This window comes from Hibiscus syriacus, unplaced genomic scaffold (assembly GCF_006381635.1).
Source record: "Hibiscus syriacus cultivar Baekdansim isolate YM2019G1 unplaced genomic scaffold, ASM638163v2 tig00111721_pilon, whole genome shotgun sequence".
NCBI classification, from domain to species: domain Eukaryota; kingdom Viridiplantae; phylum Streptophyta; class Magnoliopsida; order Malvales; family Malvaceae; genus Hibiscus; species Hibiscus syriacus.
The window spans coordinates 429,866-449,525 of record NW_024063164.1 but is presented as its reverse complement, the minus strand read 5'-3'; the positions used below and the strand labels follow the sequence as shown (position 1 = coordinate 449,525).

The window sequence follows — 19,660 nt, the reverse complement described above, 5'->3', positions numbered from 1 at the left end:
GTTCTTTGCTTTCATATTTTGTTATTGGGTTATAAGGAACGAATGAAACTTGCTTTGTGCTTGTTTATTTCGAACCCTACCATGAACTAATCCTATTTGGTGGGAGTTCACTTAGATGTTTAAGTTTTTATTTCAATGAATGGTTGTTTTTCTATGCTTCACTCTGTTTTGTTTATGAGACTTAATGCTTAAGGTTGTAGGAGCTACGAGAGTAGCCTTTCCTTAGAAGATCTTGAGGGTTCGAGTTAATGCCTTGGAAAATTATCCTTAGTGTTCGAGAGAAACTAGGGAGGAACTATATAAACAAGGAGTTTTAGGTAGTAACTAGGCCTAATCCACCTTAGAGATAAGGATAAGATTTCATTCGACTAAAAGTAGTTGTGCAAGAACGATAGGTTAGATGTTAATGTTGCCGTAAAAAGGTATTGTCGAGACATATCATATTATTTGAACCAATAGGATCACTGCAGGGGTTTACGCCAATCAGTTTTGCCATGGCATCTTTAATCTGTCGAGTCCCTTACTAGAGATATCATAGGGCACCTTAGTAGACTCTGTCGGGCAGGTTGGGCATAGAAGAAATATCATTTGGTGAAATAGACTTAGATTTTCCCGGTGACTCCTATCATTCATTCCCATAGCAGGTTATCGTGTGAGAAAGCTAAAGTCCTATATATATATATATTAAATCCAGCAATTGCACTTTATTTTGCCTTGACATTTCCAATTGTTTGCACTTATCACAATTGAATTTGCCACGACATTTCATTCAACTTGCCACGACATATTCAATTACAACCACACTACCACCATTCCATTTTCACATCAGACATTCCATTTTGCCACAATATTCTCATTTGTACATATCATCACTAACTTTACTTAGGTGACAAAGTAAAGTGCCTTGACAAACCTTTTTAATTTCCCCAATTCCCTGTGGAGACGATACTCAACTTATCACTATATTACTTTTTCGATTGTGTATACTTGCACATATATCCGCACTTATTTTATAGTACCCACAAGGGCGAACAGAAATCATTTTTGCAATTGAAGCGGAAGATTGTGTTTAAAGGCTTTGTTAGAGCACAAGTCTAGTGTCCATCTGATTGTGAGACCTCATAAAGAGAAGCCCTTGATGTTCAAATATTCTTTCAAAGAAGGGAAAAAGATAACATTTGATGACACTTTTGCCAATCCCAATTAAAAATATGGGTTATTGGAGAATGGTACGAGGAGGAGACCATTCGAAGTTAAAAATATTTGCACATAAATAATGATGGGTCATGAAAACCCACATTGGGCATTATCAAAGGCCCAGATCATGTGAAAGAAACAAGATTTAGATCAAATAAGTATAGAAGATGATGAGATCCATTGCAATAAGGATGGATCTCACCACTTGGACTGTCAGGGGCAGAGTAGGAATAGCTTATTTTGAAGTGCAAACCATTCGTGTATAAATTGGTGATAAGGTCCTCGAGAAATATTTCTGATAGAGCAAATGAGTTTGAAGATAAAAGAAGAATTAAGATACCCAGTTGTGGTAAGAATTCAAGGTAGATGTTCATCATGATAGAAAATACTCTTCTAGAGAGTTTCAAAGCAAAGCTATAGAATCAAAATATAGGAAGCATATGATAGTACATGAAATGACAAGATGCATGCTTGAATGATTGAGCAGCCATATTGATGTTGAGGCATATTCATGAATGATTAATATTGAAAGATCATTGTCCTTGATTTGAGGATAGAAAAGAAATAAGGCGTCTAAAGTACTTTTTGAGAAAATATGAACTAGAATTTATAGTCTACCGCGTTAATACTCGATACTTAACTTGGAAGAAGAATGGTTCACAAAGGAAGATCAATATCTCTGCTTTGAAGATGGAAAAGATTGATGATCTACATGCATAAGAACATCATTTTCATAAAAGAATGCATTGAAGTGCATAGATACATTTCACTGCATTTATTTTTTGTATAAATGCAAATTTCTTGCAGGTCTTTAATGAAAAGAAGATTCTTGATAACAAAATCTTAAGAAGAAAGAGACTTCTCAAAACCTGAAATATGGATGAAATCAAACTCAGAATAATAGTATTTCAAAGATAGAAGAGCTCAATATACAGAAGAATCACAATCTCGAAAGAAGAATATGATATTCAATCATTCATTCAGAAGAAGAGAGAAAACATTTCTAGATTGAAATTGAAGAAAGTCAGCAAAGATTTCCAAATACAATTCTACGTTGACGAAGATTTCATCAAAGGATTAATTCACATTTTCATTTATGCAAAAGTGGATTTCTGCAAAGAATTAAAGACCATTCGGTCGTTACCTTCAGCTATTTCAAAAAACAATATCAGTGATACATGACACCATTTTGCATATCTAAATCCATCACATAATGAGTTGGATCAGGATTGTCAATTTACTCGATTCTATCACAAAAGGAGGTAGATCAATATCATCATTTTGCTTGTTTCCATCATAGAATGAGGTGGAACGGCGTTAACAATTTGCTTGATCTATCATAGAAGGAGGTGGATAAATATAATCTTATTTTCTCGATTCTATCATAAAAGGAGGTAGATCAGCATCGACATTTTGTTTGATTCTTCACAAAAAGAGTTGGATCAACATTGTCACTTTGCTCGCATCCATCATAAATGGAGTTGGATTAGCATAATCTTATTTTGCTCGATTCTATCACAGAATAAGGTAGATTAGCATCGACTTTTTTTTTCTTCATATAAGAAGTTGAATCAACAGTGTCACTCCACTCGATTTTTCATAGAAGAAGTTGGAGTGTAATCTAATTTTGCTCGATTCTATCACTGAATGAGGTAGATTAGCATCAAAAATTGGTTTGATTCTTCATTGAAGGAGTTGGATCAACATTTTTCATGTCACTCGATTCTTCACATAAGGAGTTAGATCATCAACAACCTTGTGCTCGATTCTTCATAGAAGGAGTTGAATCAACACCGCTACTTTTCTCTATTTTTCACAAAATGAGTTGAATCAGCATCAATTTGGTGCTCGTTTCCATCACAGAAGGAGGTGGAACAACATCACCATTTTGCTTGACTCCATCACAGAAGGATGTGGGTCAGCATTACCACTTTGATTGATTTTTCACAAAAAAGTTAGATCAGCATTGTCTTTTTTCCTGATTTCACCACATAAGCAGGTGAATCAGCATTTTTCATAGGAATAAGGAATTTATATAGGATAGGAGAACTTGTCTATTATGTTCAAAGAGGAGGAAGCATTCGAAATAAGAATAATTATATATATGAGGGATTGTTTGACCTTAATTTGAGTATTGGTGATAGAATGGATGGTTCATATAGGAGATATTGTTTGTTCTATCCAGGGAAATTGAAGAATGAGAGAGGTTCATATAAGAGGGCTCACTCAAATTTCAGAGTTGACATCTATCATAGAGTGAAATTTTCAAATTAGAAGGATCTGAAACTCATGATTTGAAGGATCAGTGGGATAAAATTGGTGTTTTTTGTCTTTACTTCATTCATGTTTCACGTCAATGGGCAAAGAGAGGCAAGTGTCATCATTCATTTTAACCGGTTAGTGAAATATCATTTTTATATACTATATAGTTTAGTATATTATACAATGGACTTTAGTATATTATAAAATGGGCTTTAGTATATGGTTTTAAAAAATAATAAAAAATTAATAATTCTAGTATATAGTATTAATGTACATATTTTAATAGTATATAGTTTTCATATTAAAGTGTCTAGTATATAGTTTAGTGGGCATGTTATATAGCTCCATATTATAAGTGTTTTTCATATTATATAGCTTTTATTAGTATATGTTATATTAGTGATTTAATGATATATTATATGAGTCATATTTTTATATTGTAAAGTTTTCATAGTTAGTATAGTATATTAAATAAGTATAAGCTCATATTTTAAAAATAAATATTAATCCATTTTGTTAGTATAAAGTCCATATTAAATAAATAGAGTCCATTTTGGTCAAAATTAAAGTCCATTTCAAATATTAGTCCATTTTGTTTTTGTTTTATAAATAACAAACTCAATCCAAACTAGGGGTGTGCAAATCCGGATACCCGGATTTTCGGGTACCCGATTTTCGGGTACCCAGAACTTCCGGGTCGACGATTTCTCGGCCCGTGTCCCGACCCGGATGTTACGGGTACCCGGTAATCGGATACCCAGATTTTACGAATACCCGGTAATCGGGTACCCGATACCCGATTTTTAATTTTTAATTTTCAAATTATTAATTTAAAAAAATATATACACAAATTTAAATATTCGAAACTTCGAATTACATACTCTAATATCCGAACATAAAATTTAAAAGTTCGAAATACAAAAATATAATAATCCATAATATAAATAATTCATTATATTTTATATAATTATATATATATAAAAATAAAAAAAATAAAAACTAACCGGGTACTCGGGTAACCGGATACCCGAAAAAACTAGATTTTGTTACCCGGGCCCGACCCAGAAAATGTCGGGCCGGGTACCCGACCCGGCCAGATAATTTTTTTTTAGAAAATTACCCAATTTTTTTAGATCCGGATCGATAGGTCGACTGGTCGGATCAACCGGATCGGATAATTTTGCACACCCCTAATCCAAACAAGCCTATTTTATTAGATATGATATACATTACATCTTTTCCAAGGCCCATTTTTTTAGCCCAGGTATATACTATTACAGAAATAAATAAGAAAAAGCCCTAAAAACTACATAGTATCGCCGGTTAGCTTCCTTGGTGGAGGGGAAATTTTACTTTGAAATTTGGAAGGGGAAAAAGCAATTAATGGTGCTACTTTTGAGGTGTACTTGATGATGACAACTTATCCATCCTTGTGATGAGAGCCAAGTGATTTTAGACCATTGATAAGCCTTGATCTAATGGAACCTTATCAAACAAACACAAAGTAATAATGACCCTTGATTAGAATCAAATCCAATGGATCCGGTTGCGCCACGTTATCAATCCATACCAATAAACACAAATGCTTCTCAACCATTGGATCTATTTGACCCAATGGACAAGGATTGCTCCATCAAAGGTGACTATTGTTTCCCCTTCATCGGCGCATCACTAGCCGATCACCGACACGTGTGGTACACACATCAGACCTTTTATCTTCCCCTTTCACCGCCATGTCACCATCGATCTCCTTCGTCGCCTCCATCTCGTCGGTCTTCGTTCGAGCATGAGAAAAATCTCAAAAAATTAGAAATGTAAAAGAGAAGGATCTAGCATCTACAATCAAAGAAAATTTGTTAGTGATATCGTTTTCCTAACAGATTTTAAGTTGGAATGATTAATATGTAGCCAAAATCATCAATATAAAAGAGTGTGCATCATTAATCAATAGCCATAAAGAATCATCAACACAATCATTACAATCAACCCAATGTATTTCGAACAAAGTAAGGAGAGAATAAGAAGCTCACTGTCGGAGGAAGAGTTCATCGGAGGAAGAGTTCAAGTTTTGGTTGAGGTGATGATTCTTTTTGCCTTGGTTTTCTTTGTGTGTGTTTTTATTCGAAATATAAAGAGGAGTTGGCTGAAATTTTGAGCTGGTCGTCAGTTAGGATCATGGTGGTCGACGATCGTTTTCAATTTTGGGTTTCAGGTAGCTTAGGTGCTGAAGATGGCTGGTTTCTTTTGAATTTGGGATTTAGTGTTAGGATTTAGAGAACACTTAGGTTTTTGGGTGTGTTGGGCTTTGGGCTTTGATTTGTAGAGAAAGAATAATTTTTATTTTTGTTGTTTTAGATCTAAAAAACAAGAAATGAGTTTGGTTTTGGTGTTGTTAAAGATTATATGAGAAAAGAAATGAAGAACAAGTTTGATGTTCTTGAGGGTTTTTTGGCTTTCGATCTTAAAAACATTTTTGGGAAGGATTTTGGTGTTTGCGGGGATCAAAGTGGACTTTTGGGATGAATTTTGATGAACTTTGGGAGAGTTTGGGATAGGGTGGCCGGCCATGTAGAGAGAAATGGGAGAGGATGAGAATTGTTTTGAAGAAAATGAACTAATGTCCTAAAATTTTATCTTTTATACTAAAGGAACTTTAGGAGAAATTGGCTCATTAAATGCCTCTAAAGTTTGCGTGTTTTGGTTGTTGGACGTGCCTTTTCATTTATTTTATTTTACTCACTAAATGTTTGTAATCCATTTCCCAAATTTTGAATTGAGTGCAATTTAGTCCCGAATTTCACGTTAATTGTTTCTTTTATTTTATTAAATGTGCTTTATTATTAATTGTGAGTGTTAATTTTAAATTCCTTTAAAATAGTCATGTGTTTAAACAAAGATTAAAGCCTTTAGATTTTTTAATCTCTCAATTTAGTCATTAATATTAAAATTAAACCTTGGGTTTTTAATTAAACTTTAGATTTTAATTTCTTTAATTTTAGTCACTAATTATTAATTAAAACCTTAGCTTTAGATTCTTTAATTAGAAATTAATTAGGATTATAAATATCCTTTTTAGGTTTAGTTTCTTTAATAATTCATTAATTAGAAATCAATAATTAAATTCATAATTTGATTAAAATAGAATGTCTGCTTATTTTGCCTTAAAATAACTAGACATCCATTTTTCAATATTTTAGAATAAATAAACACCCTACCAGTGGTTGATAAAAATAAAATAGGTTCATATTAATTAAAAGCAAAGGGTAAAAGTTTGTTTCTATGTTTAAATTTCTAAGGACACGTCGTTTGAATAACATCAAAGGCTTGACTTTGGTTCTTTAAATCAATGAGCATCCTTTTTTATATAATAAAATGACTAGCCTGTCACTCTTTAATCTTCTCTTATTTAGGGTTTCAATAATTGTCTAATTTTCTAATTTTTAGGGAATGACAATATTTCATTGTTTTGATTAAAAAAATAAAAAATAATTACCTTAATTCCGATTACGAAGTTGATTTCTTCTTTAATTTGAAATAGACAAATATTGTGTGTTTTTCCTAAAAATCTTGTAATTAGGTTAAAGTATTTTTTTAGGGAATAAACGGATCAATAATTAAATAAATATTTGAATTTTTTAGAATTTCAGTATAGGAAGAAATTTGTAATTGAAGGTACTAATTTTTTGACGTTGTAGGAGTGCTAATCTTTCTCCGAGCGTAATTGACTCCCTAACCATAATCTCTATAATCGCATAACAAATTGCATCTTTTTAAGTTTTTTTTTTTATTTAAAAGTCTTTAAAATGGCATTTTATGTGTTTTTACCCTACCTTATCCGAAAGGTCGATAGTGACTCCAAACATTTCAAATCTTTTCTAAAATTCTAATTCTTAATTCCAGCATCTAAATTCATTTCATATAAGCTTCAAAAAATTCATCATGACACAACACAAAAAAAAATGGAAGATTTATTAGATGGATGTGAAGTAAGCATTTGTTAATGGCTACATAAAAAAAGAAGTTTATATCGAGCAATCACCTGGATATACTAAACAATGTCATGAAGAAAAAGTGTACCAATTAAATATAGCTTTTTATGGATTGAAGCAAGCTCCGAGAGCGTGGAACACGAAAATAGATTAATACTTCCAAAAATTGGGTTCATGAAGAGTCCATACGAGCATGCCTTATATACGAAGAAAAATGAAGATGGTGATATCATGATTGTGTGCTTATATGAGGACGACATTATTTTCATAGGAAATAATCCAAATATATTTAATGATTTCAAGAAATCTATGACTAAAAAATTTGAAATGACAGATATTTGTGAAATGTCATACTTTCTTGGAGTCGAGGTGAAGCAAATACAAGATAGAACATTTATATCATAAAAGAAGTATGCAATGCAAATTTTAAGCAAATTTAGAATAAATTATTGTAAGCCGGTAGCCACTCTAGTAAAACCGTGAATGAAATTAAGTGTGAATTCAATAAAAGAACCAATGAATCTGACATTGTTTAAAACATCATTGAAAGTCTAAAGTATCTGACTATCACATGACTAGACATAACATATATTATTGTGAGCAAATTCATGGAGAACCCGAAACAAGATCATTGGATTGCGACCAAAAGAATTTTAAGATATGCACGACAGATCATGGTATGTTCTACTGTAGAATAGAAGATCGATTTGCAGACATCTTTACAAAGTCATTGAAAGCAGACATATTTAACATACTCAAAGAAAAGTTAGGAATAAAAAGTCTAGTTTGAGAGAGTGTTAGAATTACAAACTTTATTTTTTTTACTATGTCGGTAAGCATTGGCTAATGAATAAATGATGTGTTGGCAAAAGAATTAAAACTCCATGTTGCAACAAAATAATCTTAAGGATTAAGTGAGGCGACAAAAACAAGGATGAAGTGACATCATTTGAAGGCTTTTTAATGATTGAAAATCTAACGTAGCACATGGAAATATGACAGCATATCGTGTGTGTGACGGCAAACAAATTAATGAAAAGGCTAGCAACTTAAACCACGAATATAATGACGGCAACAACAAAAGATAAACACGGCAAGGAACTATAAAAATTAAAGCGGTTTAGTTCTCCTATATGTGTATGTACGTGTTTGTTTCAAAAACGAGAGATAGAAGAAAGAGTGAAGCTTAGCAAAGCTTTGTTAGTGGAGTTTGTAAACTAACCACAGTTAATCTCCATGTTATATTCGTATTTTTAGTTCGTATTAATAATATCGTATGAGTTATGAATTTCAGTGTATTGTAAAACCGGTCAAACCTGCACTAATAGAACAGCGTAACCCAATACTGTGTAGCATTAGCTTAGAAACCGACAGCAAGGTAGACATGGAATTTTTTGTGGTTTTGCTGCGTTGTGTCAAGTTATATTTTTGACACGATGATATTAACAAACACAGAAACATGACATAAATAACTAAATATTATTAAGGGTAAAGTACACAAATGGTCCCCTCATTATAGGATTTTACTTTGTTGAATCCCTCAACTATTAAAAGTTATAAAATAATCATCGACTATAGGGAGTTATTTTGTTGAGTACATTGACTATTAAAAGTTACAAAATGATCACTCAACTATTCATATGTTCCAAACTCGTCCTTTTTCGTTAAAAAAATGATGACAATTTAAGTTGGATATTAACTTGTTGACTGAGATATGATAGTCTTTTTAGATTTTAAAATCAGATTTTATCTTATCACAGTTAACAGGTTAACGTCTAATTCACATCATCGTCAATTTTTTAACAAAGAATGATTAGTTTAGAATATATAAATAGTCGGATGACCAGTTTGTAAACTTTAATAGTCAAGTGACTCAACAAAACAATATACTATAGTCAATGAATTATTTTTTAACTTTTAATAATCGGACTCAACGAAATAAACATCCTATGGTCGAGAGCGTATATTTTACCCTATTTTTAATCATAAAACACAAGCACAAGATCATTATTGTACGTGTTTTTGTGACCTAACATGACTAATATGTTAAATTTGATTTGTTTAAATTAAGTACGACACTACATGATTGTGATATGAATAACTATAATGAAACAAATGATTTTCTAACTTTTACATTGTTAAATTTGTATATCAATTAACCAATGAATTTTTTTTAAAACAAATGATATTCCAGTTGGAATAAAGCCTATTCCCACTTGATCTCCAAACGGTTGATTGCAATGGCTAGCCATTTCTCAACCCTTAAACTTCCAAACCTTCACATTCTAAAACTGTAAACACACTATTTACATGGCAAAATCGATTAAATGGGAATGGGAGAAAAAGATTAGCTCGTATAAGGTGGGGAAAATATTTTTTGAGATAAGGTGATTGTTATAAATTTATAATCCCACTAGTAAGACGCCAGGAGCACAATGTGTCTTTAGGAAGACACGACGACCACAATGCGTCTTCTGTCGACCACCATGTGTCTTCTACTTTGTTACTTTGTTAGTCTTGACGTTCCAATTGCATGAAATATGAGGAAGACGCATTGTGCTCCCTGCGTCTTCTCTGCACTGTACCAATTACCCTATCTCAGAAAATATTTCACTCACAATCCTATACAAGCCAATCTTTTTTTCCAACGCCCCATTTGATCGATTTTGCCCTATTTACATGCAACAGAAAGTTCAAGACCTACTAATATTAAAAATGTTATGAAACATTACCCAAAACTCTCCTTAACTCAGATTTCTGTTCTGTGGTTAGCCTTGATGGGTACTTGACATCTAACTTGATCCTCAAACTACCCTTCTTCCCCGGTTCTTTCGAGATAGGCATGCCTTCATTTGGAACCACGACTTCGGCACCAGGCTTGACAATATCAGTTAGTGGTATCACGAAATTCCTCCCATCCAAAGTAGTCAGCTCAAAAGTTCTTCGAGTGAGGGCCTCTAGCAGAGTTATCTCCTGATTGACGACCAAATCATTACCATCCCTTTTATAAAGAGCATGTGGTTTCTCCTCTATCACGAAAACGACATCAGCAGGAATTATACCAGGCTCCTCGTTGCCTTTCTCTGGGAATGTGATCTTCGTGCCCCTCTTCCAACCAGGTTTTATTTCGATGGTCAATATGTCCTCCATAGTCCTATACTTACTGCAAGAAAGTAGCTCGGCTGTCAGATTAAAGTAACAGCGGGAAGTATGAGTGATAACAAAAATGAATAGAAAAAGAATAACAGAGTGCCAGACTGGGTATCATGAAATAAAATCATTAGTTTATCTGCCTTTTTTATTTTTTTTTATCAAAACTCTGAATGCTACAAGAATTCATGATTACTACTCCTTTCTACTTCTCTAGATGATCTTTAAAATCTCATGAGTTATAGGTACCGACAAAATTCTAACAGCATAAACTAAAAGAAGAGCTCTTGCTTCCTTGCATATCAGGAAAATCAAGGAGATGAATATCACTTAGGTTCATAGTGAAAAAGAAGGAAACACAGACACAAGAAATTTCGAACACACAGAGAGTATCTTAGCATCATTCGAGACTTTAGAAAAATTCAATTTGCAGTAGCATCCAATCCTTACATTTGCATATTACTTCGCAAGCAAAACACAGTTGTCTTTGACCGAGGTAGTCCAGTTTTTAAAACCTACCCATACATCCAAAATAAATAAAAGGATCCCACCTCAAAACAACAACAAAAACCGAGACAGAAACCATTATCTATGCCAACCCAAAAGAGCAATCACATGTTAGAATAACCTGTAAACAGCAAGAAATATGTGGATTTTTTCCTTATTTCCCACACTGAGGGTGAAAGCTTTAAAGAAATGGTGGTTTACCTCATAAACACATTTGTATCCCAGAATAATCTCCTTGCAAAAAATGAAACAGAATTACTCAACTCCTAGAATCTTATCTTTAGAGAACAAAATGTCCTTACCATGCATCTTAGGATCTATAAGATACAAGTAACTTATGGCTTGTAGAAATTTAGAAGTGAGATTATTGAGGAGATTTAGGTGACTCGAAATCACTAGATTCACTTGCAAATCTTCATATCTATTCCTAAACAGGGGAGCCTAAAGAGTGAAGTTATAATACTTGATCATCCTTAACAGGAATTTACTTATTCTGTATATTAGGAAGGTAGTAATGTTTGAACTTAAGACCTCTAACCAACCCGATACACCAGACGTGAAAATGCTGACAAATTCAATAGCTTCTGCTTGCCGAATGCTAATCTCACATCCACGAAAACATGGTTTGATACTTCTTATGATCCTTCCTCGAGTCAACAATGCAAGGAAATGACTCCCACAACATTTAATTTTAAGTAAAAATGAAAGGGCTTCAGTTGACTTTGTATTCATAGTAAACAAGTCAAAATATTTTCCGACCATAACTAAAAACAAATAGAACTAGAAATTTAATCCAAAGAAGAATGCAATCATGAGAACAATTTATCCTCTTCAAAATTAGAAACTTCTAATAGGATCACTCACACCCTAGCATTGGATGCCAAAAATAATGTAGCTCAAGCTCAACTCTAATAAAAATATATCATTTCCGGCTTTAGAAGAAGCAATTAAAGATGGAGCATTGCATGCCATCAAGGAACAACGGGTCAAACAAACAAAATTCGTATACTTTCAATACCATAAATCTAATAGAAAAGAATACATACTATAGGTATCAATATTCAATACAGTAATCTCATTTTAACCAAAATCAAAATTCAAGGTATTAAAAATGTATAATTTATAAAGGCCTTAAGCTTACCCTTAGGCAGATGGGTCAAAAACATTCCTGGAAATCCTCATTTTCTTCTTGGCACCTTTATAAAGCTCCTCCAAGTACAAGGCAACACATTTTCCACAGCAGCAGCTTTCCTCATTTCTCCATTACTAGTACTGCTACTAGTCCCGTAACCATTATTATTACTATTCCTAAAATGCCCTTCTCTAAACCCTCTATTTCCTTCACCACCATTGGCCTCCGCTCCGAACAGCTCCTCATAAATATCATCAGCGTTCCTGGGATTAAACCTGAAAGAACCCGTATTAGGTTGATGCTACCTCTGGTTATTACTGTTAGCATTGTTATAGTAATGGCCAGCTCCACGGGGATAGGAAGCGTAAGATTGGTTAGGCGAGGCAGAAGAAGAAGAAGGGAATTGCCCGGATTTGAGAGCCTCCTCTCCGTAAAGATCGTAGATCTGTCGTTGCTGCGGATCTGACAGAACATCGTAAGCTTCGGAAAGAAGCTTGAATTTGGCATCGGCTTCACTTTTGTAGGCCCTTTTGAGATCCTCGTCAGTGCCAAAACATGTTTGTAGGAAGGGTTTTTGTCAGGGTGCCAAATCATGGCCAGTCTTTTGTAGGCCCTTTTGAGATCCTCGTCGGTGGCATGGAGATTCACTTTGAGAATAATGTAGTAATCGACGCCCATTGTTCTTGGGCGAGGAGAAAATTGAGGAAGAAAACGAACAGTGCGTGATACTGAAACAGGGACGGTGAAAAGGAGATGATGAATCTCTTTTGTAATTCTAAACGAATAATATAAAAGTTTGCACCATATGTCTTCAATGTATAATCTTCATTTTAAATTGATCTCTAAATTATTAAATATTTTAATTTTATCTTTAAAGTATGACTATTATTTTAAATTAGTCCTTAAAATTTTTAACATTTCAATTTCATCCAAACTATGGTTTCATTTTAAATTGGTCCCTAAAATTTTTTAACATTCCATTTTCATCCCAAACTATATGTATATACTAATCACATCTCTTATTAATAAAATCGTTAGACCAAGTTATATTATTATATGCTTGAAAAAAATAAGAAAGTTTAGGTTAAATTATGGTTGAAATTAATTACATATTTGCATGAAACTTGGGATGAAATTGAAATATTCAAAAGTTTGGAGACCAATTTAGAAAGAGGGTCATAGTTTAGGGATGAAATTAAAATGTTCAAAAGTTTTAAGGACTAATTTAGAATGAGAGTCATAGTTTGGGGATAAAATTGGATTCTTTAAAAGTTTAAAGACCAATTCAAAATGAAAGTTATAGTTTAGGGACATATGATGCAATTCATTATAATATAAAATAAGGTAAATTATATCAATAACCACTTAATTATTTCCTTTTTTACTTTTATCACCAATCTTTTAATTTTATCAATCAAACTATTTAATTATTTAATCGTTATCAATGAAGTTACTTGTCATTAATATTTAACGAATGTGGTGACGTGGTAATTAACAAAATTTAGTACTAAATTGATAAAATGTGTAAGTATTCAAGACTAAATGTATAATTATACTATTTTTGTTAACTATCACGCCACATCCTTCGTTAAACGTTAACTACAAAATAACATTTAAATAGTTACGCAATCTGCTTAAAAAATGAGGATCGGATGAGGTTGGATCTCCCTTAGCTTCCTGTGAGTTACCATGGTTTTGTTTGGTTTCTCTTGAAGGCATTCTTTCTCTCGGATTGATTTCTATCTGCTGTAGAGTGCACTCCGAGTCTTTTCTAGATTTTTGATGCCTAGTTTTGTTTCCTCCTTTTGTATTTTCCTGCTAGAATTTCTTTTGGACTGTTGTTTTTTCTTTCAGTGTTTATCCACCAGCTATTTCAAAAATAAATAAATTAACTAATATCAACTTCAAATGTTTTGTTTTTTATAAGTCGATTTAATTTGATTGAAAAAAACAAAAATTAAGACCTTATTAGGACTAAATTTTGATTTTTCCATATATCATTAACGTGCTCGTACACTATCTTTGAAAATGTAGTTAGCGACACGTTATTGGGGTAGCCCTACATTAGAAGATTTCATTTTTATATTTTATAAGATAAATTATACCAATGACTATTTAATTATTGCTTATTTTTATTTTTATCAATGTTTTTTCCTCATTAGAAGAGGAAACGCGCACCCCCAACAATCTGCCAACTTATTCCTTAACGTTTGCATCAACATTGCCGCTAAAGAAAAGTAGTGATTTATCGAAGTTCACCCGTTGTCCAGAAGCTCTTCCATAAACATTCAACACATTCTTCAAATTTTTAGCTCCCATAACCGTAGCTTCTCCAAACACACTATCATTGGCAAACAGTAAGGGGCCAATTTCCAATCTTTCACGACCAATCGTTGCACCTTTTATAACCTTATCTCTGATTGCTGCATTCAATAGAACAAATAAACCCTCTTCACAAGAAACAGATAAGGGCTTAATGGATCCCCTTGTTGGAATCCCCGAGTAGGCCGGAACGGAGTACCAGTAAAACCATTGAGACCAACAGAATAAGAAATTGTTCGGACACATTGCATAATCAAATTGACCCACCATGCAAAACCCAACCGCAACAATATTCCTTCTAAAAACGGCCACTCCACTCTATCATATACCTTGCTCATAACGGCTTTGAGAGCAAAGAACCCTTGCTTTGTCAATACAACTGTCCAGAACAGTAGAGAATCTGTATGACAATAACTTGGCAACAATATTATATAGCACGTTACATAAACTTATATGTCTAAATTACGTCATATTAACCAGTTGCTCGACCTTAGGAATAAGGACAATATGCGTGCTATTAATCAAATCTAAAGCTACATCTCCATTCAGAATTGAAAGACAAAATGATGTAACCTCATCGCCAATCACATGCCAATACTTTTGATAAAACAAAGATGGGAAGCCATCAAAACCCGAAGCTTTCAAGGGTGCCATACCTTTGACAGCCTGGCGTACCTCCTCAGCTCGGAACGGAGAGAGCAACAAATCATTCATAGCAGCAGTAACCCGTGGAACTTTTTCATCAAAGATAGAGGACGCCGCATCTGGAGAAGAAGACTGAAAAAGATCCATAAAATAATTTCTAGCCAAAGCAAGTAATCCATAAGGTTCAGTTATCCAGTTGACAGAAGAATCAACCCCCCCCCCCTCACAGTGTTCTTCCTACGATAAGATGCATAACTATGAAAAAAAAGGAGTGTTCCTGTCCCCATGTTGAAGCCAATTAACACGCGTCCGTTGCTCCTAGAAAATCTCTTCCTTATCCGCTTCCATATTCAGCCCGAGCTTAACTTCAATCAGCTCTTGCAAGACCTCATCATCAGGATCAGATGCAGATACATCCCGCAAACGAGCAAGGAGAGATTGTTTACGGTGCGTGGATTTCTTTTTATTACTTTGGCTCCAAGATAATAACGAGAGACCCACACTGTGTAATCTATCTGGAACAGCTTCGGTATTATTCTCCCAGCAAGCCTTTATAATCTGCTCCACCTCTTCCTCGAAAATCCAGCTGGCATCAAATTTAAAATTAACAATCCTGGTAGCACTGCTGTGGAAATTATATTTAAAATATTAAAATTTATAAAAATTGAAAGAAAACCATAGCTAATGTGACTTAATAAATATTTTTTTTCGTCAGTTGTTTCATTTTGACCCCAAAAAAACATTAGAAGTTTAAAAATTTAAATTATTTTTTAAAAACAAATGCTTGATTTTCAAATTATTTTAGGCTATTATTAGTCTACCCTCAAATTCAAAAATAAAAACAAAATTGAGGGCAAAAATGTTATTAGACCTATTTTTCATTGCAATCATTGCAAGTAGTATATGATCCCATGTTAGATTTATCAATTAAAAAGGTATAATGATATATTTAGACTTCAATTTTTACATTTTATGTTACATTGATCTTTGTGTTATTTTAATTAAATTTAACTATCAACTTTTAAAAAAGATTCAAATCATTTTTAATGAAAATAATGATAAAAAAACATTGCATTTTTTAACTATGTTGACATGAGAGTCCTTGATAGTTCATGTATACTTCATGTTGAAATGACATCGTTTTTCTTATATGGTATGTCAATAAATAATTTTTAAATTATAAAAATATAAATAATTAAATAATTTAAGAAGAAATTAAAAAATTAACTCGAGTACATAGGATTATCTTGATGGTTTCCATATCATGTGTCGGAAAAATAATAGATTAGTCATTTGGAAAATAGCCTTATTAGTAATAAGTCATATCACTTGGTGAATAGACTTATTTTTTGCAGGGGGTGAACAAAACTCAACTTAACTCAAAAATCAATTTCTTTTCAATTTTGAGTTATCCAAGTCGACTTATTCGAGTCAACTCGAATTATCGATTCGGTTTTCGAGTCGAGTTGAAATTTTCGAGTTATTCCAAAAACCAAAAATTTGGCTGACTATTTTGACAGTTTTGCGATTTAGTCCTTGATTTCCTTATTCCTTCAATTCTTCGTTCATTTTAAATAAATTTTTTACCAAATATGAACCACATGCTCTTAAACCATCGTAAAATACATATGTTCTTTCAATTCCTCTTTTTGATAACATTTTTTAGTTTTTCAATTTAGTCCCTCGACTTTTCATGATTTCCTTATTTCCTCAATTCATCCTTCATTTTAAGTCCATTTTTTTTACCAAATTTGAACCACATACTCCTATACCAATATAGAATACCTATGTAACTTCAATTCATATTTTTTTGCTAAAAATATACTCTTTATTTAGTCCATTAACTTTGCCTTTTACTCAGTTTGGTCTTTTGACTACAATTGTTTGCAAATTCTTTCTTCACATCAATTCCTTGATTCTTTTATACTCTCATCAATACTTTACCCTCAAAATAGCTTATTTAAAATATAATATTATAAACATATTTTATAATTTTAGATTGTATTTGATATAGTAAATAACATTATAATATGTGAGAAGAATATATATATATATATATATATATATATATATATATATATATATATATATATATATATATCTTATATGGTTAGAGAAAATCAAAAAAATTAGAATCAATCCTTACAATAATACTATAAATAGTTATAATAAAATTTGTATAGAAACTCTAATAACTCAACTCGAATAACTCGACTCAAATTTCTTAAACTTGACTCAACTTGAAAAATTTCAAGTTAAGTTCGAGTTACAAAATACGACTTGTCAACTCAAATAACTCTAAATTTTTTTACCTAACTCGACTCAATCAAATGCTCACCCCTAATTTTATTTATTTATTTAAAGTTGCATCCATTCAATTATACATATTAGCTTTTCAACAATTCTTTTCATGAAAGGTAAAGTTTCTTCTTCAAATGGTCTTAACTTTTCAATTTATTTCCTCTCTATTATATATAGCCTAGTTGAGACAAATCTTAGACACAACTTACAACTTTGGAATAGAAAAACACTTAACAAAATCCTTCTAAGCTCGTTCTTTCCAGTGATAAAGAATGACAATATCGTGTTTGATTGATCACTACTATTGTGATTACTATTTTGATTGTTTGTTGTTGTATCCTAGAAGATCGACGTCCAACATTACTCACAGCATCGAAGAGAGGACGAATATGTCTTAAATAAAATGTTCATACAGGCCTCAACAAAAATTTCTCTTTTATCTAACTATGTACGGTTACATGTTTCTTAATTTTAATTTTGTATTTATTTTGCTTTGTTCGATTTGTTGGATTAAAATCCATAATTCTGGAACATATTTTTAATATATATTGTTATCATAAAATATGACATAAATTAAGGGATCATTTATGTTATAAAGTCATAAGGTATTTGTCGTAACCATTTTTATTTCTAAAAATTAATTATGACTTTATTAAGAAATTGTGATTTTTGAATTAAATTGAATTAAATTGAATAGGAGTCGCCATCGACCTTAGGGTTAGGTAGGTCGAATACCTAAAATCTTCTTTTAAAACAATTTTAAGAAAAATCGATTTCAAGACAAAAATTGGTATACGTTATCAAAGATTCATTTTTTAGGATCTGAGAGTCGATTACGCGTGGGGAAGGATTAACACCCCCACAACGCCCAAATCTGGTACTTAATCGCTTACACATTGTTGAAAGTGGTAGACATCGTGAATTCACATCAATATTTAAAGTATGATCCATTTATTGAACATCAAATAATTCGTTTCGAATTAGCTATTAGGGAACATTCCTTAATTTGAGAAGAAATTATAGGATTTGCACATCCTCCAATGGGAAGGCTATCCCATTTATTTCCCCTTTATATGCCCCTCCCCAACGTTATCAAAAAGCACAAATCGAATATAAATCGACTATTGATAATTGCATCAAATAAATTATTATTTAAAAACATACATTGTGTCATTTGAATAAAACCAAATTAATTATCATTTTTACAAAAAAAATTCGACTCATTTCGAAGTTCATTTTTCGTTCGAATGTCGTGCTGAATTGCACTACTTCGATCAAACCGTGCTTTTCACGCCTATTCTACGATAGAATGTGCTTGAAAATATTCGAGTGAGTGACATTTAACAAATTATTAAATAATTGAGCATTTAACAAAAAAATTTGTTTTTTATAAAAAATATACATAAATACAAAATGATCTACCTATATTAACTAAATATATGCGAATGATATTAACTAATATAAAAATGTTAAACAACCATTTAAAATATTAACCATAACTATATAAAAGGGGTTAAATAAGTCAAAAAAATATAGGGGTAAAGGGTAAAATAATATATTTAACTAAGGGTTAAACCAACAGAAAAATACAAATAACAGGGGTCATAAATGCCAATAATCCACAAAATGCCATTACAAAATATTGCATAAATGGTATAAATGACTAGGAAAAAGTCTAAGTCCGTGCCTGAATTAAACCATATATTTCGTCTACAAACATACATGATGGGTTAAAATGAATATTGCATAAATATCATGACAAAAAAAATGGTATAAATGTAACAACAAACAAACATGGACTAAATTATAAACATGCATAAACTGAAGGCTCAAAATATAAAGTTGTAAACTTCATTTAGTAACCAAATAGTGAGGCTTACAAAACTTGAAAGGACTGGATGCACAAATAACCCACAATCAGGCACGCATCACTTCCCTCCCTCACTAAACGGCATCGTTTGGTGTCTAATATATATACAAAACCCACAGCCAAAATGGCCCCTCATCCCATTTGTTTCATTTATTTCAAACCCCTAAAATAATAACCCTAGGGCCTTCCCATTTTCTCTTCTTTCGTACTCCTTTCCCCGCCGTTGACGAAGACTAACGAGACCCCGGTCACCGCGAACAGTGATCATAGGGTATTGGATACTCG

General features: G+C 32.4%; 1 pseudogene; it reads right to left on the bottom strand.

Annotated features, from left to right (window-relative positions):
• Nucleotides 1-9,762: 9,762 nt before the first annotated feature.
• On the bottom strand, nt 9,763-12,995 carry LOC120168846 (annotated as a pseudogene).
• Nucleotides 12,996-19,660: the final 6,665 nt, after the last annotated feature.